This window comes from Mytilus galloprovincialis, chromosome 7, assembly GCF_965363235.1.
Source record: "Mytilus galloprovincialis chromosome 7, xbMytGall1.hap1.1, whole genome shotgun sequence".
Taxonomy (NCBI): Eukaryota; Metazoa; Mollusca; class Bivalvia; order Mytilida; family Mytilidae; genus Mytilus; species Mytilus galloprovincialis.
This window is the reverse complement of record NC_134844.1, coordinates 7,816,536-7,843,328: the sequence shown is the minus strand read 5'-3', so window position 1 is coordinate 7,843,328 and position 26,793 is coordinate 7,816,536. Positions and strand designations below refer to the sequence as shown.

At 32.6% G+C, this 26,793-nt stretch overlaps 1 long non-coding RNA gene across 1 annotated transcript; it reads right to left on the bottom strand.

The window, feature by feature from the left end:
* Nucleotides 1–19,635: 19,635 nt before the first annotated feature.
* On the bottom strand, nucleotides 19,636–26,296 carry LOC143082234 (uncharacterized). The gene is made up of 3 exons (XR_012980319.1): nucleotides 22,896–26,296; nucleotides 22,254–22,338; nucleotides 19,636–21,472 (listed from the first exon to the last, which is right to left on the bottom strand). It is a non-coding gene; the product is annotated as an uncharacterized LOC143082234 (long non-coding RNA).
* Between the last annotated feature and the right edge of the window lie 497 nt (nucleotides 26,297–26,793).

Sequence of the window (26,793 nt, the reverse complement as noted above, 5' to 3'; positions counted from 1 at the left end):
AACAGAGGCTGTTTTTTAAAGTTTTAAAAGAGCCTTGGATATATAAAAGGCTACGGTTACATGGAAATGTAACAATAATAAAAATATTATTGTTACATTGGAGACTAATTGCCGGAATACAAAGTTGGGTAATGAACCGATTAATTACGAATGTAACAATAATTATTGAGGCTACGGTTACATAATTTACATAATTTTGCGTTATTGTTACATAAAAAACAGCAATGTACGCTAGATTCATTAAACTTAAACCTCTATAGTTGTATTGGTTAATTCTTTTATATGTACTAAATAATACTTGAAAAAATGATAAATAATAAATATTATTATTTAACAAATGGTGTTTACGTAGTTTTACGTATTAATTTTGTTTCTGATGTTTGTAAAGATATTACACCAGATTAGGAGTGCCAAAGGCGAAAAATATACTAGTAGTTCAATCGTTTCACTTTTAAGTAGTTAACAGCACATCTACTCTTAATTTACTGTTCGATTATACTTTGAACAACGGATGAAGAGATTCCTATTATCAGTTTTGTTTAGGGTGAAAAAATTGAAACTTGGGATGCGTTTGAAACGAATTTGAAACAATATCAAGACACAAATTTCATTCAACTATACAAACGCAGCTCTAAATAATTTGATACATCAAAAGCAAAGTTTGCTAACTGTGAACTAAAATACTGGGAACTTCTGTATACATGTATCCATGGAGTTGAATTTCGTTCATCAAAAATGTGTCGGACTTAAACATGCTTTAACAACCACTTACTGGATATGTAGAAACTGTCATTGTAAATAAAAAATTGAAGAAATTGTATGTAATTATTGTATTTATTGTAAACATAAAATAAATGTCTTCAACTTTTATTATTTAGTAATAATTACTAGTCCCATCGTTCATCGCTGTTTTTCATGTAACAATAACGCAATGTAACCGTAGCCTCGATAATTATTGTTACATTCGTAATTAATCAGGTCTCTACCCAACCATACATTTCGGCATTTAGTCTCCAATGTAACAATAATATTTTTATTATTGTTACATTTCCATGTAACCGTAGCCAGTGCCTATATAAAATGATGTATGCCAATAAAGAATGTCTTTGTGACCCATTTTGTATTTTGCTTGTAATTGGTAAACATATGTTTATTGATTTGACTGTTGAAAATTATTCATGAAATGTTAGATACCTGCACCCTACACACATTACTGCCTTCTAAGACTGATAAAAAAATGTGTAAGGGTTCCGCAGAACCCAGTGTCTCGCCTACTTTTGATGTTAATCACACACTCATCAAAAATGATGAAAAAAATCAATAAAATTATTCCTCTCGATACTGTTAACTGGAAGAAAAAACTAAGTCCATTTATAAGTAAAATACGGGAAAAATGGAATTTTATTTTTACAAAATTTACTTCTGGATACTATCTTCTGATCATAAACAAGCTTCTGGCCAAGTTTCTTACAATTCCAGGATAGTTTAAGAAAGTTATTAAAATTTTTAAAACTTTAACCACAGAGTGAATGTAATGTTTCCTGGCAGAAAAAACTAAGTCCATTTATAAGTAAAATACGGAAAAAATGGAATTTTATTTTTACAAAATTCACTTCTGGATACTATCTTATGAACATAAACAAGCTTCTGTCCAAGTTTCGTACAATTCAAGGATAGTTTATGAAAGTTATTAAAATTTCAAAAACTTTAACCACAGAGTGAATATTTGTGGACGCCGCCGACGACGCCGACAGAATGTAGGATCGCTATGTCTCGCTTTTTCGACTGAAAGTCGAAGGTTCGACAAAAACCACAGGCACTCGTCTCAGAATTCCCCCCCCCCCCCACTAATATACCTTTATATAACACATATATTATTATATTAAGGTATATAGGAAATTTTTTTTCTGAGACAAGTGCCTGTGAAAAAACCATATGATAAGAATGAACTACAAACTTGACAGCAAAGATACAGAAGAAACATTAGACCAAGAAATTTATATAAGACTGGAAAGAAAATTTTTTAAGAATGAAAGAAACATTAATCAAGTGTGTTGATCACTGCATCTATAACTGTAAGATAATGCTGTTAAAATTGATGAAAAGCTGCAACCCTATCTAGTCACTGAGAAGTGCTACAATGTTTATATATCAGCAGCACATAATCAGTAACAAGAAAGGCTGTTAACTTGTTAATTTTTGACAGCAGTACTTTTAAAATGTTTACTCCAGATTTTTGAAGAAAATAAGAACTACACAGGAGAAAAAAGAAAACTGCACTTCCATTAGACCAGTACATCAAGCCCTTATAAAGAAATTAATATTCTCACCCTAACTACTTTACATACAACTCTCAATATTACCCTCATCTACTCAATTTGTCCTTTTTCTCCCTATAGAACATATATCCATACATACCACTCTCATTATTTACCCTCATCCTCCCTCAATTTCTCTCTTATCCATATCAACCTTAACCACCTATATTAGCCTACTCTGTGTGTTAAATATCCCCATGAAAGTGTTAGTTGATGGAAAGATTTTAATCATGAAGTACCAGGCATGGAAGAATGAAAAATTTCAATACTGAAAGAAGATCTAAACTTTTCATGGTTTCTTTTAATATTGAATTAATTTGGAGTTGTAGTTTTTATTTCAATATTAAATGGTTATCATTATTTTTAAAATTAAGGTAACAGCCAAAGTTACAATAAGCCAAAATGTGTGATGTAAATTATTTTATTTAAAGAAATTATCCTTGGATAACCATTTTGAAGCCAAAATATATATTTAATTGAAAGGTGTAAAAAATATTTAGAAATAAATGAAAAAAAGTAGTCTAAAGAAAAAATTGCCAAAAGTTTTAAAAATGCCAAATGGTACAAAAGTACCTGTCTGCTAATGTACTAGCCAGCTGGCCTGAGGGTTATCTGGACTTTAAGGTGCTAGTTCACCAAAACAAATGGCCGCAATGACCACCAGTCTCTTCCTTTCGGAGTACCAATTTTAAAGTCTCTGATTTGACTAAAGCACAACTTATACAGCCAATATGAAAAAACCTGACCCATTTAACAAAATAAAAAAACCCATCCCTTATTAAAATTTAGATAAAGAGTTAAAAACACCCCCAATTAAAATATGGATAAAAATTGAAAACATCCCAAATTAAAATTTGAATAAAGGATAAAAACATCCCCAATTAAAATTTGAATAAAAGAAAAAACATCCCAAATAAAAATTTGATTAAAAATAAAAACATATCCCAAATTAAAATATGGATAAAAAGATTAAAACATCCCCAATTAAAATATGGATAAAAAGATTAAAACATCCCCAATTAAAATATGTAAAAACAAATTAAAATTTGAAAAAAAGATAAAAACATCCCCAACTAAAATATGGATAAAAACATAAAAACATAAAAACATCCCCAATTAAAATTTGAAAAAAGATAAAAACATCCCCAATTAAAATTTGAATAAAAGATACAAACATCCCCAATAAAAATTTGATTAAAAGATAAAAACATCCCCAATTAAAATATGGATAAAAGATAAAAACATCCCAATTAAAATATGGATAAAAACATAAAAACATCCCCAATAAAAAATATGGATAAAAAGATAAAAACATCCCCAATTAAAATATGGATAAAAAGATAAAAAAAAAAACCAATTAAAATTTGAATAAAAGATAAAAAACATCCCCAATTAAAATTTGATTAAAAGATAAAAACATCCCCAATTAAAATTTGATTAAAAGATAAAAACATCCCCAATAAAAAATTGATTAAAAGATAAAAACATCCCCAATTAAAATATGGATAAAAAGATAAAAACATCCCCAATTAAAATATGGATAAAAACATAAAAACAATTAAAGGATAAAAACAACAAGACAGCGACTCGGTCGCAGTCTGACCAAGTCACCCTTGGTCACGGTCCATCTGAGTGATCGATCTCTCAGTTCATGCATGGTACTATAAAATTTTTTTTAGACCACGACTCGGTCGCAGTCTGACCAAGGCACCCTTGGTCTGACGGTCAGGGTCCAACTGAGTGATCTCTCTCCCTCAGTTCTTACCAGTACTAGCAGATACTGATATGTATGGTGGGGACGTTACTATACCTAAATGGGAGGTATAGTATCTGTGAACCCTAAACACAGATGGCGACTTAACTTCCCATACATGTAATCAAGTATTCAATGCTATTACTGATAAGTTATAATATGTTTATAAAATAACTAATGAAAAACCTACAACATTAACAAGATAAAAACATTGCACCCAAGTTTCCTGTGCAAAAAGTGATATATTTTTTTATACAAGTTCAAATGTACTAAGTAGTCCAGTTTTAGTTGGTTTCCTTAAAGGTTTTCAAAAGGCTCCAAGAAGATGTCACCTTTTGGGTAAATACAATGTGACAGTAACTCAACAATAGAGTAAAACCAAAAAAAAGCTATGAAAATGTCAAAGTACAGTCTTTCCCAATAAACGATAATAACTAATAGTATCTTATTCTTTTTGCCTTGCAAATCTTTGCATGAAAAATGTCATATTTATGTCATACAAATGCTAGTCAGATTACCTTCACATAGCTTTGGAATAACTATCAAATGTTGATTATTGTCTAATGACAATGTACCTTCATTTTTAAGGTATACTGTGCACAAAACATAACAGGTTATGATATTCTTGATCCGAGGTTACACAAGAGTCAGATAACAGACAGTGTTATTACTATATACTAGTAGTACAAATCAGTAGGTACTTATTTCATGATGTAGGTGTTTAAAACAATAGGCCACTGTAAGCAAGTTGTAAGAGGCGCCATAAATAACACAACATGATACAATTTCAACTGCAGAAACCATTAAGGCCTGATCTATGTAAAAAAAACAATTGGAAATGATTACCATTGAATTAAAAGTGAACCTCAAAATCGACAGGAATCGCCATACCCCAAAACATAATTCAGCAGATGGAGAGTTGTCTCATTGGCACTCATACCACATCTTCTTACATATCTTTAGAATCACTATACCCTAAAATATTATTCTGAAGGGATTAATATAACCCGAAATATTGTTACAAGCAAATACCAGCTTTTAATCTTGTGTGGTCTGACCCAGCCAGGGATTTAAACTCAAAACTCTTCCTCTCAAAATATTTACTGAAACAAGATTAAAAATATTTTAAAGAAACATAAAAAAGTTCAAATAAATATTATTTATTTAAATGAGAAATGATTTATGCAGCAATTACCTCATATAATACTGCGACTTAAGGCATAAGAATATGGCAATATTGAAAAAAAATACACCCTGCTTTAAAAAAAAACTCATACATCGTTATGAACTTGCAAACAGGGAAATTAGACAACAGGGAAATTAGGTCATGTTATTCCAATTGATAATAGTAAATAGTAAAACAAACAATATATTACATTTTTTGTGACTACTAAACATACAAGTAAAACAATACTAGCATTCTATAAAATATACCATTCCTTCTAATGCATTATGAAATACTATTTGACATTTCTTTTAAACTATTGCAAAAGAATTCACTTACTAAAATCAAGAGGAGCAATGTTCAATTTCATGGACAACTGGTGTTAAATATTATTTTGAAGCTAAGAAAAAAATTACAAAATTCACAGGATTTTAAATTTAAAAACAAGTTAAATCTTCTTTTCTACAAAAAACAAGAGTTGTCTCCTATTTGCATTAGCTTATCATGAAAGTACCTACAAATATGGAAGATAACTCATTAAATTTAAAATGAAGTCTAATTGGGAGGAAGGGGCGTTTAATATCAGATAATTTTGTGAATGGAAGCACTTTTGTAGATGACGATGTAAATATAATTTGAAATCCCAATGTCAGACCAATCCACTGAATGCATTATCTAGACCTCTGTTTACAAGCTGATTTTATTTACAGAGCTCTTAATAATACTGTCATCTTACTTTATTTACACCTTATATAGCATATGAAACAAAAAAATATATAACAATTATATATAACACTAATACATTCTAATTTATTGCAGGCCTTCCATGCAGTAAACAAAACTAGCTCATATGAAGAGATAAACAAGTGTATTCTCTTCCCTTAACCCGAAAACTCAGCCTGCTAGTTTCCATTCCTCACAACTTATGCTCAGTTTGTTAAATTTGAAAACAAGTTAAATATTCTATTTGCATTAGCCTTATCATGAAATATTAAAATATCAAAAGTACCTACAAATATAGGAGATAACTCATTAAACTCTAGGAGTAGTTATCTGGAATAGCTGTGAATTGGATGGAGAGTTGTCTCATTGTCACCAATTTCACATCTTCTTATATCTATATACCTATAATAGGATGGTAGAGTGTAAGGGCAGGAGTAAAACAATATCCCCGCCCCCTACATTAAACACCTAGTACATGTATTAAGTAAGACCATTTAGGGGGGAACTGTAGGCCTATGAAATTTGAATGTAATCAACATGTCTGGTTTAAAAGAATAAATCTTTACAACTGGCTCTCCCCTTCTATCTATCTCTCTCCTTAAACATAATTGTATTACTACATATTTTTTTGGTCAATAATTAAGTGTTTCCAAGTTCCTCAGATCAACAGAATCCATTCTTCTGCTTCAGTTGATTTCTAAATTAACAAGCACGCTTTGTTTACAAATAGAAAATAAAATTTAATTCAAAACAAACTAAAATTCATCAAATAATATATATAATGTTGATGTCAGAAGATATTTACATTTTATCCATATATGGGGTACAGGAGACAGATGCTAAAGAAATTCTTCATATAAAGCAGTTTGGAATTGTATTAAATCTTATGGCATCATTAGTATGAAATGCCAGCATTGTACTTTCAGATTTGTTTAAAATAAACGTCAATTTTTTTATTTAACCAAAGATTTGATGGATAAGGACAATATGCCTTCAAACTAGTTTAACCCTGCCACACTCCGTATGTGCCTGTAATTCAGTGGTTAATGTTTGTTGCTGTGGATAATGTTTGTTGCTGTGTTACATATTTGTTTTGTTCATTATTTTGGATATGAATTAGGCAGTTTGTTTTCTCCATTGAATATTTTTACAATTCTAATTTTTTGGCCCATTTATAGCTGACTATGTGGTATGGGTTTTACTCATTTTTGAAGGCACAATTGTGACTTATAGCTGTTAATTTTTATGTCATTTGGTTTCTTGTGGAGAGTTTTCAAAATTGCAATCATACCACATCTTCATATTATTAAATCTGTAATTAGGTATTGTATTATTATAGAAGCAATAAACTAGAACCGTTCATTATCTTTAATGTTACCTTGAAACAAGGATTTAATGAAACCATCAACATACATACCTTAAAATTGGTAATATTTTACATCAAGGTCCTACTTTCCTTCGATTTCCCTTCAGTAAATCATTTACGTGTTTTCAAAATATCCAGGATAACTGAAAAAAAATTGAATTTATAACTGTGATAGTATTAAACACTTATTGAAGGCCGAGTGTTGACTAGAAGTCATTGACAATTAATAATAGACGAAGGACAAATTATAAAAAACCCAGAATAACCAAATCCTTCATATTAACTTTTAATAACTGTTAAATTTAAAAAGAAATGAAAGAAAATAGTCTAAATTAAAAATTGCCAAAAGTTTTAAAAATGCCAAATCATGCACAAAAGTACCTGTCTGCTAATGTACTAGCCAGCTGGCCTGAGGGTTATCTGGACTTTAAGGTGCTAGTTCACCGAAACAATGGCCGCAGTGACCACCAGTCTCTTCCTTTTGGAGTACCAATTTTAGAGTCTCTGATTTGACTAAAGCATGACTTATACAGCCAATATAAAAAAACCTGACCCAGTTAACAAATTAAAAAGCCCATCCCCAATTAGAATTTAGATAAAAAGTCAAAGGGTATTAACCGAGCGCTGGAACGGGTACATATGCGCTAATAGGTTACCACCAGAGACATGAACACAATTGAAAATCCTTTTCAAAAAGGTGCAACGTACAACAAACGTATTATAAGTGAATAGGTAACGAATAGGTAAGGAATAGGTAACAGGGTATTAACCGAGCGCTGGAACGGGTACATGAACGCTAATAGGGTCATTTCATCTCTAAGAACACATTGTTACCACCAGAGACATGGACACAATTGAAAATCCTTTTCTAAAAGTGCAACGTATAACAAACGTATTATAAGTGAATAGGTAACGAATAGGTAACAGGGTATTAACCGAGCGCTGGAACGGGTACATGCACGCTAATAGGGTCATTTCATCTCTAATTACACATTGTTACCACCAGAGACATGAACACAAGTGAACATCCTTTTCTAAAAGGTGCAACGTACAACAAACGTATTTAAAGCGAATAAGTAACGAATAGGTAACGAATAGGTAACAGGGTATTAACCGAGCGCTGGAACGGGTACATATGCGCTAATAGGGTCATTTCATCTCTAAGAACACATTGTTACCACCAGAGACATGAACACAATTGAAAATCCTTTTCTGAAAGGTGCAACGTAGAACAAACGTATTATAAGTGAATAGGTAACGAATAGGTAACGAATAGGTAACGAATAGGTAACAGGGTATTAACCGAGCGCTGGAACGGGTACATGCGCGCTAATAGGGTCATTTCATCTCTAAGAACACATTGTTACCACCAGAGACATGGACACAATTGAAAATCCTTTTCTAAAAGGTGCAACGTACAACAAACGTATTATAAGTGAATAGGTAACGAATAGGTAACAGGGTATTAACCGAGCGCTGGAACGGGTACACGCGCGCTAATAGGGTCATTTCATCTCTAAGAACACATTGTTACCACCAGAGACACAAACACAATTAAAAAACGATTTATTTCAAGGTGCAACGTATACCCTGCGCATTAAAAGCGAATAAGGAACGAATAAGTAACCGGGTATTATCCGAGCGATGGAACAGGTAATATGCGCTAATAGGGGTATTTCATCTATAAGAACACATTATTACCACACGAGATATGAACACAATTGAAAATCCGTTTCTTAAAGGTGCAACGTACAACAAACGTATTTAAAGCGAATAAGTAACGAATAGGTAACGAATAGGTAACAGGGTATTAACCGAGCGCTGGAACGGGTACATGCACGCTAATAGGGTCATTTCATCTCTAATTACACATTGTTACCACCAGAGACATGAACACAAGTGAAAATCCTTTTCTAAAAGGTGCAACGAACAACAAACGTATTAAAAGCGAATAAGTAACGAATATTTAACAGGGTATTATCCGAGCGCTGGAACGGGTACATATGCGCTTACAGAGTTATATCACCTCTAAGAACCCAAATCTACCACCAGAGACAACAAAACAATTGAAAATCATGTTTTAAAAGGTGCAACGTATGATACACGTATTATAAGCGAATTATAAGCGAGTGATGGAACGAATTAAACAAGGTAATAGCATGCTCCGAAACGATGTACACCCTGCTAACATGTTTAACCCCACCATATTATGTTAGTATGTGCCTGTCCCTAGACAAGAGCCTGAAATTAAGTAGTTATCGTTTGTTTTTGTGTTACATATTTGTTTTCCTTTTATTTTTTTTGTATATGAAATATGGCCGTTAATTTTGTTGTTTGAATTGTTTGAAATTGTCATATCTGGGCCTTTTATAGGTGACTACACGGTTTGGGCTATGCTCATTGTTGAAGGCCGTACATTGACCTATAGTTGATAGTTTCTGTGTCATATTGGTCTATTGTGGGTTGTTGTCTCATTGGCAATCATACCACATCTTTTTTTTATGCAAGCGCTTACACGCGTTGATTTCATCCCTTCGAACCAAGATCCATCTTCAAACATACGGACATAAAGCAGTTAAAAGGTAGAACGTATAAAAATCAAATAAGGAACAAATGAGTATCGAACATAAAGTAAAAGGATCGGTTGAGCACAAACACATATAAATAGGTCATAAAAAGATCATTTTACCTCAACAAATTTAGAACTATTACAAGATATAAGAGTATAAACAATTAAAAAGGGGGAAGGATATTAAAAATCGAATAAGTAACGAATAAGGAATAGGGAATAAGTAACGAATAGGTAACGATAGGGAATAGGGAATAGGTAACGAATATGGAATAGGGAATAGGTAACGAATAGGTAACGAATAGGGAATAGGGAATAGGGAATAGGTAACTAATAGGGAATAGGGAATAGGGAATAGGTAACGAATAGGGAATAGGGAATAGGTAACCAACTTGACGTCCATATTAATATGTTCTGATTATATGCTCTATGGTGTTATTGTTAAAATGTAAAAAAAAATGTTCGAGTTATCCCTCTTTGTACATAACAGGTCAACTGACTTACTAGTATGATTATATTAATTTTATGATGAATCATTCCCTATCAGACAGTTGTTAGAATGGATGGATGAAAGTAGTATATCATATTTCTCTCTATGTTATCATTAATATGCCTGATTTTTTCTCACACTAAGAACCTTTAGTTAGTCTGTATATAATTCTTTCTAGAGTTGTTTTTTTTTTATCACAGACCCTATTAATGATTCCATTTTGGCCCCAATATTTTGTTCTTATGTAAACACATTTCTTCACAGGACAAGGTTTGTTATTCTTTATTTTATTGGTTTTTTTTTGGTTTGAAAAGTTTTAAGGATTATTTTAGATTTTGGCAAAACATTGTTATTCTACAAATTCTGACCACAAACAATTGGTGGCAATTAAGAATGTCATTCTGTATATTATGCTATGATACTCAATAAATTAATCACATAAAACAGTGACTAGTAGGGTGCACATTTGCAGATAGATATAGCAAGGATTTGTATAGTAAAAGAACCTTCTTACTATAGAAATCCTTGGATATGGCAAAATCATTGATATGGACAGATAATGGTATGTATATCATATCAGTAGTTCATAAGGACTTTAAAATTGCCTACATCTTGCTTTAAACTTGGTAGACAATAACATTTAAAAGTCTATTTCCCAATTAAAAATCTATTTCTGTGCAAAGAATATTATCTAGTGGAAGATAAATTAATATAACAATTCTGATTATATATAACACAGTCAGGTCTGCATTCAATTCAATGTAATTTTCCAGATAAATAATCATATAAATACTTATTTTGTAAATTTCAGACTTCATGTATTTTTAGAACTTAATTAACTCAAAGTATTGAACTCAGAGTATGGTTTCTTCATCACGGCCGACACTCGGCTAACCGAGAGATTGGTCGGTTAATCTATATTGAGTATGTGGCTATATCGGCGGTTGGTCTGTTAATCGGGTTGGTTATACGTCTGTTAAGAGTAAAACGCACAATTTATTGTTAAACTCTATTAAATATACAGATTTTTGGTATATTATAAGAACCAAATAAAAAAAAAAGTGTCTGACAAAATGATATCTATCAAAGAACATTTTCCATCTGTAAAAACATTTCAAAGTCTACGCAAATTTCAGTAAAACTAAAAGGCGTCGCGCAAGTATGTGGTATATATGCTTATACGCATAGCAATTTGTTTAATAAAAGACGAAACAAACAATTTTAGATATTATTTAAAGGACACAAAAATTGTACTTTTGGTTCTAAAAAATAAATTGACATTAGTAAATATTTCATAATTGTAATATAACGTGAGTTGTACCACGTTTTAGTGGATATTAAGGGAATAAAGTCTGTTAATGGGTTGGACAATTAAAACTGAGTCAGTTAAGAGTTATTTAGCCATGACAATAGTTTTGCTACCTTTATAACTATATCCCATTGAAAAAGTTAAAAATGAGATGTACTTGAGTAAAAACATGACAATTCGGTGCAACAGGATCCTTCTAGTAAGAGCATTTTTATTTTGACTTTCGTTGCATTTTATTGAAAGGTGTGTCACTTCAATATAGCGTGATATAGATTGGCCGCTGGAATATGCATTGATTTATTATTAACGTTTCCAATCAGCCTTAATTTTTGTGTCTGTTCAAAGTAGCACGTTCTAAAATCCGACTGAAAGTGTCTGTCTAACACAACACCGGGTACATATTATAAGTTATATGGTTCGCTACTGACCCCCTACGGATCCTTAGAGGATTTTATTCACCCTGTATGGATCCGTAGGGGTCAGTAGTTAACCGTATAACGAATTTATCGCACGCTCGACATTTTCCACTGCGTTTTGTGGAAAAATAAACAATGAAACACAACTACATTAATAGATGACGTCATCATTAACGCGTCATGAACCCCATATGAAATTTACTAACCCCCTACGGTCTCATAGGGGGTCACAACGTGACGGCGTTAAACCAATCACAACGTGATAATTTACCCGTGGTGCGATAAAACGTGTTGTCGTTCTCATATGCAAATGACATTTGCCACTAGAAGTTTAAAAATCCTAATTCGTCAGTATCATTCAATTGGTTCTTTTGTTCTATTACTTAATCATATATTGCATAGGCGGATCCAGGGGGGCCTGGGGGGGGGGGCCCGCCCCCCCCTTTCGTGGGAAAAATTTGGTTGATTATATAGGGAATCATTGAAGCATGACTTGAGCGCCCCCCCCCTTTAGGTCAGTCAGCGGCCCCCCCCCCCCCCCTTAGGAAAAGTTCTGGATCCGCCACTGTATTGAACAATCATCTTCGAGGGTCTAAATAACGAAAAGGTTGCTTCATGTCTGTATTCTTATTTTTTTCTCCCTTTTCTTAGCAATGCATCACTCTCTATCTATTTTGCCTACTATTCTATATTCTGCGTCTCCATCCAGATTCTCGTGTATACCATGAGGATACGGATCGGGAGTGTTGTTTATTTCTGTATTCTTTAAATTGTTATGTCACTTTTCTCTGCATTTTATTTATTTTTCTCATTACTTTTTCTCTATTATATATTTATGCATCCCAATAGATTTTACTTACTGATGTTTAGTTACATTACGACGTTTATCTCTGATTTATATACTTAATACCAATGCAGATGACAAATTGGTGTTATCATCATAACAACGAAACAGAATCCACATGATGTATTCGACCATTATTGGATAAAATTAATATTACTTAAATATTACACCTTTTAAAACCAATTTTATCAATTGCCATTGTCTAAATTTATGTTTCATTGTTCATGTGTTGTTTTCGTATATTTTAGCCACTTGTCTGGAGCCTACCCATTTGATCCGATAACTCCCCATAAAGCAATCAAATTATACTAATGCCATTCATAACTCTTAACAGACCAATTAACAGACCGGGTTTTATACATCCGACCCATTAACAGACCAGGTTTTTAATGAAAATTGATTAATGTTACCAAAATACCGATTTTCGTGTAGATTTTTCACACAATGATATCAATATAGTTAACAAACATAGTGCCTGTATTTTTTCGATGTTTAAAATATTGCATGCAAGTAGATTCAACCAAGTTGCCATTTTTTGTACATTTTGTGTGTGTAAAATGTGTATAAATTTATTGACGAGTAACCCGCCTTTTCATTTTATAGATCGGTTATCGAAGCTAGAAAAAAAATAATTACACCACTGTATTCGGTACATTGAATTGTTTTGTTAGACATAAATGATTTTTATGACAAAACTATATTTAAAAAGTTATACAATGAAACATACTGAATTTGCAATGATTGTCTCGATAACACCTGATTAACAGACTTTAGCCAACCCGATTAACAGACCAACCGCCGATATAGCCGCATACTCAATATAGATTAACCGACCAATCTCTCGGTTAGCCGAGTGTCGGCCGTGTTCATCTCAACAGATAGACAAATGAATCATATTTTTTTCAAGATATTTGTTACCGTTTTTTAACCTCATTTAAAGATTTCATATGTGGCTCCACCCCTTGCCTATTAAAATTATGGTGAAAAGGTTTTTAAAGATAGGGTACATGAGGAATATTCTAACATAAATATTTGTTGGTGTCACTGAGGGTGGCCACTGTTAATTTTTTTCAAATAGTGGTCAGATATTTTGCAAAATTACAACAAAAATCAGTTTTAGTGAATCTATTTAAATCTTCTTTAACTGAAATAATTAGACATTATAACATATGCCTTCTTCAAATTATCAAAACATTTGGAAATGTTTAGATGTTGGGTCAAAAATTGGGAGTTTTAATAAAAAATTCAGATTGATATACTGTGTAAATATTCACTGCAAAAAACTGAGTAAATCTATAAGTAAAATATGGAAAAAGCAAAAATCATATTTTCTAAATTTGGTTAGACATTTCATCTCTTTCATCATAAGTATTAAACTGCAGTAGACACAGAGATTTGTCTCGCCCATATGTTATTAAATATACTGCAAATGTTTAGATAGAAATGCAATCTTTTAACGCATCAACTATGCAGAACATACAAAGTAACTGCTAGTACTCTAATATCTGTACTTGGTGTCTTTTTGTTGTTGTACCCTGCCTGTCGTCCACTTTGATAAGTATTTTTATTTCAGTATCCATCTGATGAGTAAAGCGTTTTCAGCTGATTTTTATACGCCCGTCAAAATTTTGACGGGACGTATTATGGTATACAAATGTCCAGTGTCCGTCCGTCCGTCTGTCCGTCTGTCTGTCCGGCGTAAACATGTCGCACCGTAACTTGAGAACGACTTATCCAAATTTCATGAAACTTAACATAGTTGTTTCTTATGATGGTCAAATGATCTGTATACTTTTTGGTGAAAATAAGATTAAAACTTTTTGAGTTACGGCACTTTGTAACTAAAACAGGGGGGGGTGTTTTTTTTCACATGTCGCACCGTATCTCAAAAACGATTCATGATTATGGCTTAAAACTTTAAACACTTCTTAGTTATATTAATCTTAATATCTGTATACCTTTTGGTAATGATTCAAAATTTTATTTTTGAGTTATTGAGTATTTTGTAAAAAAGGGGGAGGGTTTTTGACATGTCGCACCATATCTCATTTTAGATTTATGATTATTGCTTAAAACTTTACACATGTCTTTGTTTAATTAATCTAAAGATCTGTATACTTTTTGGTGATGATTCAAAATTTCATTTTTGAGTTATTGAGTATTTTGTAAAAAAGGGGGAGGGTTTTTTTTACATGTTGTGCCGTATCTCAAAAACAATTTATGATTATTGCTTAAAACTTTACACACTTCTTTGTTATATTAATCTAAAGATCTGTATACTTTTTGTTGATGATTCAAAACTTTATTTTGGAGTTATTGAGTATTTTGTTAAACAGGTGTTTATTTACATGTCGTGCCGTATCTCAAAAATAATTTATGATTATTGCTTAAAACTTTACACACTTCTTTGTTATATTAATCTTAAGATCTGTATACTTTTGGTTTTGATTCAAAATTTTATTTTAGTAATATTTAGTTTTTCGAAGAAAAAAAAAAAGGGTTGGGGGTTTCACATATCCCGCCGTGTCTCAAAAACAATATATGGTTATTGCTTAAAACTTTCTCAGAAACTATTTATGATTATTGCATAAAACTTCCACACAAGACGTCGGGCGTATCATGCGCTCATGGCGCAGCTGTTTATTATAATTTGTTCATATGTTGTACGGATACACCACTGTCCCAGTTTAGGAGGAGGGTTGTGATCCTGTTCATATGTTGTACGGATACACCACTAGACCAGTTTAAGGGGGGGGGGGTGTGATCCTGTTCATATGTTGCATGGATACATCACTGTCCCAGTTTATGAGGAGGGTTGTGATCCTGTTCATATGTTGCACGGATACACCACTAGCCCAGTTTATGAGGAGGGTTGTGATCCTGTTCATATGTTGCATGGATACACCACTAGCCCAGTTTATGAGGAGGGTTGTGATCCTGTTCATATGTTGCATGGATACACCACTGGCCCAGTTTATGAGGAGGGTTGTGATCCTGTTCATATGTTGCATGGATACATCACTAGCCCAGTTTAGGAGGAGGGTTGTGATCCTGTTCATGTTTTACGGATACATCACTAGCCCAGTTTAAGAGGAGTGCTAGCATGTCTGACTTTGCCATATTCTGTATGTTTGCACGTCCCAAGTTAGGAGCCTGTAAGGGAGCTACCATTTGATTTTTATGCATTTTTTTTTAGTTGTAATCTCTGTCCTGCCTTTTTATTTTTCACTCTATTCGGTCCTGCCTTTTTTTTTTTTTTTAGTTTATCCTGACTTTTTTTTTTTTGCAAGTGTCTGATCCTGCCTTTTTTTTACTCAAAATTCCTGTCCTGCCTATTTTTTCAAATTTCATCCTAGCCCCCCCCCCCTAAAAATCAAATGGTAGCTCCCTAACTCAGTGGTTGTCGTTTGTTGATGTGTTACATATTTGTCTTCCCTTCATTTTTTGTACATAAATTAGGCCATTAGTTTTCTTGTTATTGTTTTACATTTGTCATTTTCAGGGCCTTTTATAGCCGACTATGTGGTATGAGTTTTGCTCATTGTTGAAGGTCATAAAGCGACCTATAGCTGTTATTTTCTGTGTCATTTGGTCTCTTGTGGACTGGAGAGTTGTCTCATTGGCAATCATACCCCATCTTCATTTTTTTACATGACTGAAGGTGCAGGGCCAAATAACCTCTTTGAAAATTGCAAATGCCAATACAACTGCATAGTTAATACCATTGACTTCTCATATGTAAGTTCCCTTTAAACTGACAAACACAAACTTTACCATCTAAACAATGCAAAAGTCAATAAACTATGGGTGGCAGGGTCATATAATAGGGAATGCTATTACAATTGCATACTAAATATCATTGACAGCATTATTGGTTACTGTAAATTCAGAAATTATTGCGAGGTTTTTATTATTGCAAAAATGGGACAGAGTTGTAAAATCAAATAATTTAAACTTGCATTTTGAAATATTTTATATGAATTGGACAGGTTTTTTTTCTCAAAATCGCATTTAAGTCTAAACTGAAAAAATTACAATAATAAATGCACGCAATAATTTCTGAATTTAATGTGATCATAAACTGATCTAATCACGACTTCAAAATGTAAACTATGCAATTTAAAGGACTGAGGGGGCTGGGCCAATAAAATGCAATGGAAATGAGATGCGACACCTTACTGACAATCACTAAACATGTAAATTCAGCTCAAGTTTCAAAGTCAATAGACCACAACTGAAGGGGCAGGGCCTAATAATCTCCATAAACTTGAGATGTGCCAATGCTTATACAACTGCATATCAAATACCACTGACCTACCAATTGTGGTTCTCCTTGAATTGACTTATTAGCAAACTTTTACATGTAATCTAAGCAGAGATGTTTCATGTGTTGGCTCTCCAATAATTGGGAAACAAAACATATGGAATAATTTGGAATAGCACTTTATACTTATACATTAACTATTGCTGAAATCATACCACAAACATAGACACAATTGTTGTGAAATGTTCCAAAGATACAGTCCAGAAATGAATTACTAGGACCCTTTATATGTGGACTAACAAATTATTTGGGGGTTTCCATGTATTGATTTACCATATCCAAGTTTAGTTCCTAGCAAGGTTCTGTGTGCGACAATACTGCTTCTGCACTGCTTTTAGTTTGTTTTGGTATATGTGACATTAAACTTAAAGACATCATATTTGATAGGAGCTTTCTCATTAAATAACAGATATCCCAATTTAGGTGAGGTCTTGGTGGTGTATAAGTGATAGTAGTTCAAGTACTGAAATCACTAGCCTGTCAACGCTGAGGTTGTAAGTTCTAACCCTGCATGTGGCAAGTGCACTCGACTTATCTTAATTGACTATAATTGTCAGTTTTCCTGTCGAAGGTTGTGGTTCTCTAATGCACTACCACTAGCCAATTAATCCAAATAAAGATTAAATTGCAGCAAAATTCCTTGAAGTTCACCAAAATATTTGTGAGGGTTCCACTGAACCCAGTGTCTCACCTACGTTTGCTGTTAATCACAGGCTCAACAAAAATGAGGAAAAAAATCAATAAAAATATTCCTCTGGATACTATCTTATGATCATAAACAAGCTTCTGTCGAAGTTTGGTACAAATCCAAAATAGTATAAGAAAGTTATTAAAATTTTAAAAACTTTAACCACATAGTGAAAGCGTTGTTTCCTGGCAAAAAACCTAAGTCCATTTAAAGTAAAATACTGAAAAAATGGATTTTTTCTTTTCTTCAAAATTGACTTCTGGAGACTATCTTATGATCATAAACAAGCTTCTGTCCAAGTTTGGTACAAATCCAAAATAGTATAAGAAAGTTATTAAAAATTTTAAAACTTTAACCACAGAGTGAAAGTGTTGTTTCCTAGCAGAAAATCTAATATAAAAAAGAAGATGTGGTATGATTGCCAATGAGACAACTGTCCACAAGAGACCAAAATGACAGACATTAACAACTATAGGTCACCGTACGGCCTTCAGCAATGAGCAAAGCCCATACCGCATAGTCAGCTATAAAAGGGCCCGATAAGACAATGTAAAACATTTCAAACGAGAAAACAAATATGTAACACATAAACAAACGACAACCACTGAATTACAGGCTCCCGACTTGGGACAGGCACATACATAAATAATGTGGCAGGGTTTAACATGTAAGTGGGATCTTAACCCTCCTCCTAACCTGGGACAGTGGTATAACAGTACATTTAGTCCATTTAAAAGTAAAATACTGAAAAAATGGATTTTTTTTTAACAAAAATTGCTTCTGGATTAACTATCTTATGATCATAAACAAGCTTCTGTCCATGTTTGGTATAAACCCAGGATAGTTTAACCACAGAGTGAATGTAATGTTTCCCAGCAGAAAAACTAAGTCCATTTATAAGTAAAATACAGATAAAATGGAATTTTATTTTTACAAAATTTACCTCTGGATACTAGCTTTTGACAATAAACAATCATCTGTCTAAGTTTGGTAGAAATCAAGTATAGTTTAAGAAAGTTATTAAAATTTCAAAAACTTTAACATGATGGAGTGAATATTTGTGGACGCCGCGAACGGAATGTAGGATTGCTTAGTCTCACTTTTCAACTAAAGTCGAAGGCTCGACAAAAACCTTTCACTTCCATTTTTGGTCTGTGGCTTCAACATTTTAACCTCAAAATCAACTAGATCAACATATCCTTAATCAATATTCTGATTCCAGCCAACCAGTCTATAAAATAAGATGTGGTATGATTACATATGAGACAACTAGTCTATCGATGCTCCAAAGTTCAAATAAGGCTGATTATTAGCAGCCGTAAACGTTGCTATACAACCTTCAACAATGAGCAAAATCCATATTGTATATCAGGAAGTTGACTATATAATGCCCAGGACAAAACAAGGGGAGATAATTCAAACCAAGAAAGCTATTAACAGAAATAGTTCATGAAAAACAAATATGACAGACGAGTACTTCTCCTAAATGATGTGTCCTTGGCATTGAAGCTGCAAATACCAGTTTTCTTTCTGACCTTGCTTCAAGGACAGAGTCAATCATCCAAACTGATGAATTATGCTAGGGTCAAGATATTTGTAACAAACTCGTACCTTTGAAGAGGAACTAAATAAGGACCTTTCAATTTTTCAACAAAACAGAAACATTTCAATGTAATTGCATGGTCTTTATTAAAAGAGAAGACAAAAATATGACAAATCATAGAAAAACATGCACCCTGCATTAAAAAACCCAATAGGGAAAAAGCATGGGTGTGTTATTGTAACAGATATTTCACATGTTCAATTGTCATGAACAAACAGGGTTATTACTTGCAGTATTTTACTTGATTAATAATACTGTATATCATATTGTGATTATAACATGTACAATTTAAGTTCAATTTAATCAATTTCATGGACAGTGGGGTGGGGGTGGGGTTGGGAATGGAAGTGAATCAGAAACTTTAAATAAGGGTGTTGACTAAGCTGTTGCCATTATTCTGCAGTCATTATATTTGGGACATGAAACTGGGCTGGGGGCAAATAATATCAGATGCATTTTTTGTAGATGATGACTTGTAAATATAATTTGAAATCCCCATGTCAAACCAAACCCCTTAATGCATTATCTAGACCTCTGTTTACAAGCCTTTTTTTTTTACAGAGCTCTAAAGAATACTTTCATCTAACTTTATATATACATCTGATATAACTTATCTAACTTACATTGATACATAAAAAAACTTATATATTCTTAATTGTTGACCTTCCGTGCAGTGACAGAATTTACAAGTATGAAGAGAAAAGCAGGGGTAATCCCTCCCCTTATGCCTCAATCTCAGCCTGCTAGTCTCTCCATTCACCAATAAATGTTAGTCAAGAAGGCAACTAAAGCAATTCTATAAAAAAATAACATAACATTATATACACAAAAAATATCAGATGCATAAAAAAAAAAATCACTTAAAATATACCGAAAATATTTAACCCACATTTCATACCACCCAGTTATTATCTAGAACTCTGTTCACAATTTTTTTTTTTTTCTTTTCTTTTTTACATTTTTTTTCTTTTTTTTTTTTTTTACAGAGCTCCAAATAACAAATATACATCTGATATGAACAACATTTGTACAAAACCTTGACCAAAGGAACTAACCAGTATGAAAAGATAAGCAGGGGTATTCCCTCCCCTTATACCCATTTCTCAGCCTGCCAGTCTTCCCATTCATCACAACTGGTGTTCCTGATAATTTACAGAACACTATAAAAAAGAGTGTTGTACATCTAGATTGGATCCATAGTGTGATGATAACTATAAAGATAATATACACTTGCAGTGCATCCTTAATTTTGTACTATGCTGAATACTTGTAGTCAATCTTTAACTCTAATCAATCAAATGTGAATAAATACAATTTGAAATTCATCGAATAGCAGCTTTGTCTGTTTTCCCTGTTTGTCCTTCATTCACAGAAAAAGGATTTAATTATTTTAATGAAATAATGTGAAACTCTGTCTCAAATAAATGTTTATACAATTTCCATTCTAATGTTATATTTCTTTCTAAATAGTAATCATAAATGTATTCAAGATTGCATAATGAAACTACAAAATACCACAAATTATTATTTTTTTACTTTTTTTTGACATTCCACACAGATTTATTCTAATGTAACCAAACATCTTCGAAAAAAGAGATTTAAACCAATGGCAGCTGCCTGATTGTTCTTGCTGGTCACATCAAAGTCTTAACATTAAACTGCTTCATGACCATTTAATTAGGGAGAACTGTAGGTCTCTGAAATTCTAATGTAATCGACATGTCTGGTTAAAAAAGACATAAATCTTTACAATTGACTCTCTCCTATCCTTCCTCTCTCTCTCTTTCTGTTGATTTTAACAAGAATAATAATACACTATATTGTTTGTCAATAATGTTTCCAAGTTCATCTAAATGGCAAAATTTTTCTATATCAGTTGATTTGTAAATTCCCAAGCAGTTAATCTACAGAGAAACAACAAAATGTCAATTAAAACATGGAAATTAAATTCACAAAATAACAGATTTAATTCTTATTGATATGTCAGAAATTATTCATACCATATATACATATAAGATTGATTGATTGTTGTATGCTTAATGTCCAGTGGCAAATATTTCATGCATAATTACCATGACATTTTAATTTTTGCATTAAACATAACCTATAACTCAGAAATGAGAGTATTAAATCTTGCGAAGTAGCATCAATGTTTCTTTTCAAAATTCAAACATTGAAATAAATTTGGCCAAGACTTTTAACAGTATGATAAACAAGTTTCCATTGTATAATTGCAGGAGCAATTTATTATTTGGCATAAATAAATAAAATACAAAAATAAGCAAGCATAATGAACGAGGTTGTTAAATGTGATCGATATATTCCTTTTTAGTGCTTCTTTATTAAATATTTGTTTGTTTTTGTTGCGATTAAGATTGCGACACTGTGTTGACTGCTGAACCCTTATTTTGACATTTTTACCTATCATGTTTTATTCACGCATTGTTGTCAATATAATGGAATTTGTTGGGATGTTTAGCGCTATAAAACCAGGTTCAATCCATCATTTTCTACAGAAGAAAATGTCTGTACATTTTTGTACCAATTAATTCAATATGATATTTGTAGTCAATTCTTTTGATTTGCCATTTGATTAGGGACTTTCTGTTTTGAATTTTCATCGGAGTTCAGTATTTTAGCGATTTAACATGTGTTTATTACCATTTTGTTTTACTGTAAACTCACCTTGAAGTTGGTAATATTGTTCTTCCAGGTCCTACTGTCCTCAGATCTTGTAATAGATCACATACAATTCTTATTTCCTGGATATCTGAAGAAGAAAAAATTATGTTGAACAGCCACATTCTTAAAAATGCTTATATGGAATTTTAATTATAATTAAAAGTAGGACAATTTTTCACCCAAGTATAATAAAACATCCAATCAGGTACATACATGTTGTTTTTAAATTTACCAGGCTGATTTTTTTGTTATGAAGACCTTTGGCTCTATTACACATTTATTATATCTTTTTCAAAATACTCAAAGTAACCTAAATGCTTATATAAGGTTAATAAACATCAGTGGTTGTCGTTTGTTTTAGTTTTACATATTTGTTTTTTCGTTAATTTTTGGTACACAAGTTAGCAAGGCCGTTTATATTTTCTCGTTTGAATTGTTTTACATTTTCATTTCAGGGCCTTTTATAGCGGACTATGTGGTATGGGCTTTGCTCATTGTTGAAGGCCGCACAGTGACCTATAATTGTTAATTTTTGATAATTTGGTCTCTTGTTAAGAGTTGTCTCATTGGCAATCATACCACATCTTTTTTACATCTACATGTAATCACATTCAGTGTAATGTTATGTATTTTGAGTATAATTACCTCATCTTTTGTATGTAACAGCTTCAGACCCAGTTGTGATGTGCCTTTCTGTGAGATTTATCAGTTTATAGTCCACTAGCACTGTCCATCTACATGAATACTGGTCACATCAATATAAATGTCAATAATTCACTTGCTGGTTCCAAGGCTGGTGTCAATATTTACTTGTCGGTCGAATTCCAAAGCTATTCGATCCTGAATTTAGTCTATTCACTAAAAGTCAGTCAGTTCCATCATTTGAATATTTCATTGTCCACTATTCTGACTGGTCACATATAACATCATACAATAAGTCCATTAAGTCAATACATTTAAAACTGGTTATTATTAGAATATTTCATTATCACTATAGTTGTTACCTATTTGATTCCACACATCTTCTATGCTAGTGCCTTTACTGGTATATCTTTTTTTTAATTTGGCAAAAAAATCAAAAGTGGTTACTTACTGGGGGGTTTTCAGAAAATTTTGAATTTGAGATTTATAGCAAGCTTTTTCTACTTGCTAAATTATAGAAGTTTATTTATAAAATAATTTTATTAAAAGAAAGGGCAACTTCAATCATAAATTGCTGAAAATGTTAACTATCAGCTGTAGGGGAGCTTACAAAGTATACATAAATTGTTATTTGGATGGAGAGTTGTCTCATTGGCACTCACACAACATCTTCCTACATCTATAAAGTATACATAAAATCTACATGAAAGAAAGATAACTCTTGCAGCCTTGTGGTTCAATCTCTGGTTAATAGTTCTCAATGGCATTCTTACCAAATCTCATTGGAATTCGAACCACATCTCATTGGAATTCGAACCACATCTCATTGGCATTTTAACCACATCTCATTGGCATTCTTAGCACATCTCATTGGCATCCTTACTACATCTCATTGGCATTCTTACCAAATTGTAATTGGCATAAATACCACAACTCATTTACATTCTGAGTGCATCACATTAGCACTATTACCACATCTTCTTAGCTTTATTACCACATCTCATGTGCATTCTTAGTACGTCTCATTAGCTTTATTACCACATCTCATGTGCATTCTTAATGCAACTCATTAGCTTTATTACCACATCTCATTTGCATTCTTAGTACATGTAACTAGCTTTACTACCACATCTCTCGTGCATTCTTAGTGCATCTCATTAGCTTTTTTACCACAAGTCATTTGCATTCTTACTGTATCTCATTAACTTTATTTGCACATCCATAACCTTTATTACCACATCTCATTGGCTTTCAAAGCACATCTCATTAGCTTTATACCACATCTTATTTGCATTCTTAGTGCATCTCATTAGTTGTATTAACACATCTCATTGGCATTTTTAGCACATCTCATTTGCATTTAGTGTATCTCATTAACTTTATTGGCACATCCATGAGCTTTATTACCACATCTCATTGGCTTTCTAAGCACATCTCATTAGCTTTATACCACATCTTATTTGCATTCTTAGTGCATCTCATTAGTTGTATTAACACATCTCATTGGCATTTTTAGCACATCTCATTTGCATTCTTAGTGTATCTCATTAACTTTATTGGCACATCCATAAGCTTTATTACCACATCTCATTGGCTTTCTAAGCACATCTCATTAGCTTTATACCACATCTTATTTGCATTCTTAGTGCATCTCATTAGTTGTATTAACACATCTCATTGGCATTTTTAGCACATCTCATTGGCATTCTTAGCACATCTCATTGGCATTCTTAGCACATCTCATTGGCATTCTTAGCACGTCTCATTAGCTTTATTACCACATCTCATGTGCATTCTTAATGCAACTCATTAGCTTTATTACCACATCTCATTTGCATTCTTAGTGCATCTAACTAGCTTTACTACCACATCTCATGTGCATTCTCAGCGCATCTCATTAGCTTTTTTTACCACAACTCATTTGCATTCTTAGTGTATCTCATTAACTTTATTGACTCATCCATAAGCTTTATTACCACATCTCATTGGCTTTCTAAGCACATCTCATTAGCTTTATACCACATCTTATTTGCATTCTTAGTGCATCTCATTAGTTGTATTAACACATCTCATTGGCATTTTTAGCACATCTCATTGGCATTCTTAGCCCATTATTAGCTTTATTCAAAACCACATCTCATTGGCATATTGACCACATCTCATCTTTTCATTCTTCATTGATCACTGGACCAATTATTTTATTAATTTAGAGAATATACCTTTAACACATTTTTAAATTGCTTTTCTGAAAATCTTTCCAAAAATATTATCAGAGTACCCGTTATAAGATATTGATCCAAAGTTGTTGTAAAGGATTTATTTTAATATGTTTATCTCCCCTTGAATTGGACAATTTGGTAAAGGATGTTTTTTGTTTAATCAGACGTCAACACTTTTAATCAGCAATACCTCAAACCAGTACAAACATTTCAACAGAAACTTAGGACAACATTTACAGACACTGAAGGTCGGTGGTTTTTCAGGTGCCATTTATATGGCTTCTGCCACCAATAAAAACTGGCAGCCTTGTAATAGCTAGGAGTACTACAAGTGGCATTGAAACAGTCATATCTATCAAGAATAGATAAATAACTTGCAAGTTACTGAATTATGACAGTCTAGACTGGCTGTTGTTATACAAATTGTTAAGGGAGTTTTCCAAGGCAAACATTTATTATGCCTCATTTATGGGCATTATGTTTTCTTGTCTGTGCGTCCGTTTGTTAGTTTGTCCGTCCCTCTTCAGGTTAAAGTTTTTGGTTGAGGTAGTTTTTGATGAAGTTGAAGTCCAATCAACTTGAAACTTAGTACACATGTTCCCTATGGTATCATCGTTCTAATTTTAATGCCAAATTAGAGGTTTTTTCTTCATTTTCAAAGTCCAATGAACATAGAAAATGATAGTGCGGATGGGGCATCTGTGTACTATGGACACAATCTTATATGTCTTTACCAAATAGGAAGGGAGAAAGGGTTAAGAGGCGGACCCAGCAATCTTTAAAAAAAAGGGGATCCAACCCAGGAGAAAGTGCGGGTTTTAAATATATATCCCCATTCAAATGCATTATCATTAAAAAAAAAAAAGGGGGGTTCCAACCCCAACCCCTGGATCGGCCACTGGGGTCACAAACATTTTACAGACTTGGAAATAATTTTGAAATGTAATAGACCCATTATTTAAAACAAGGACTTTCAGACTGGATTTGCATACCAAAAAAAAAATTGGTTTGTATTCCTACTCATATTCATATTGTTAACAAGAAGTTCTCTTTTTTGACTGAATACATTAACTTTACAAGAAGACATATCCCTCTACAAGACTAGTACCTTAAACCCTTATCTGAAAACTCACTCCATCAATCTCTATTCTCTCTCCCCCATCCCCTCCCCTCTCATTTCTCTCCCTCTCTTGTCTTTCATCCTTAAACCTATTTAATTAAGTATCAATTGTTTGTAATGGTTAGTGTTGATACTTTAAGAATAAGATGTTTTTATATTAAGATACAAGTCCTGTAGAGGGATGGATAATTGTGCATGGAGACATACTTTTCGATTAAATATTCTGATTAACTTTTCAAACCAAAATATTTTTAAACCAAATATAAAAATTTATGTTTTCTGTTACTACTAGGAATTGAACAACAGTCTAAATGAGTAACAGTTCATTTTCAAATAAACAAAAATAAAATGAATATGAATATTTTAAAAAGAATACTTTTCACTACCAATTATAACCTTCTCAATGGTCCTATGCTTGCCTGATATGTTGGAGGTAAAGGGCTCTATCCCATGTATGGATAAACTAAAGACTTTAAAAGGGATATTTGCTGCTTCTCCCTTAAGCAAGTAGTATTTAAAAGTAAGAGCAAAGTCTAGTTGACTCTGAGTCAGAATAATGTAT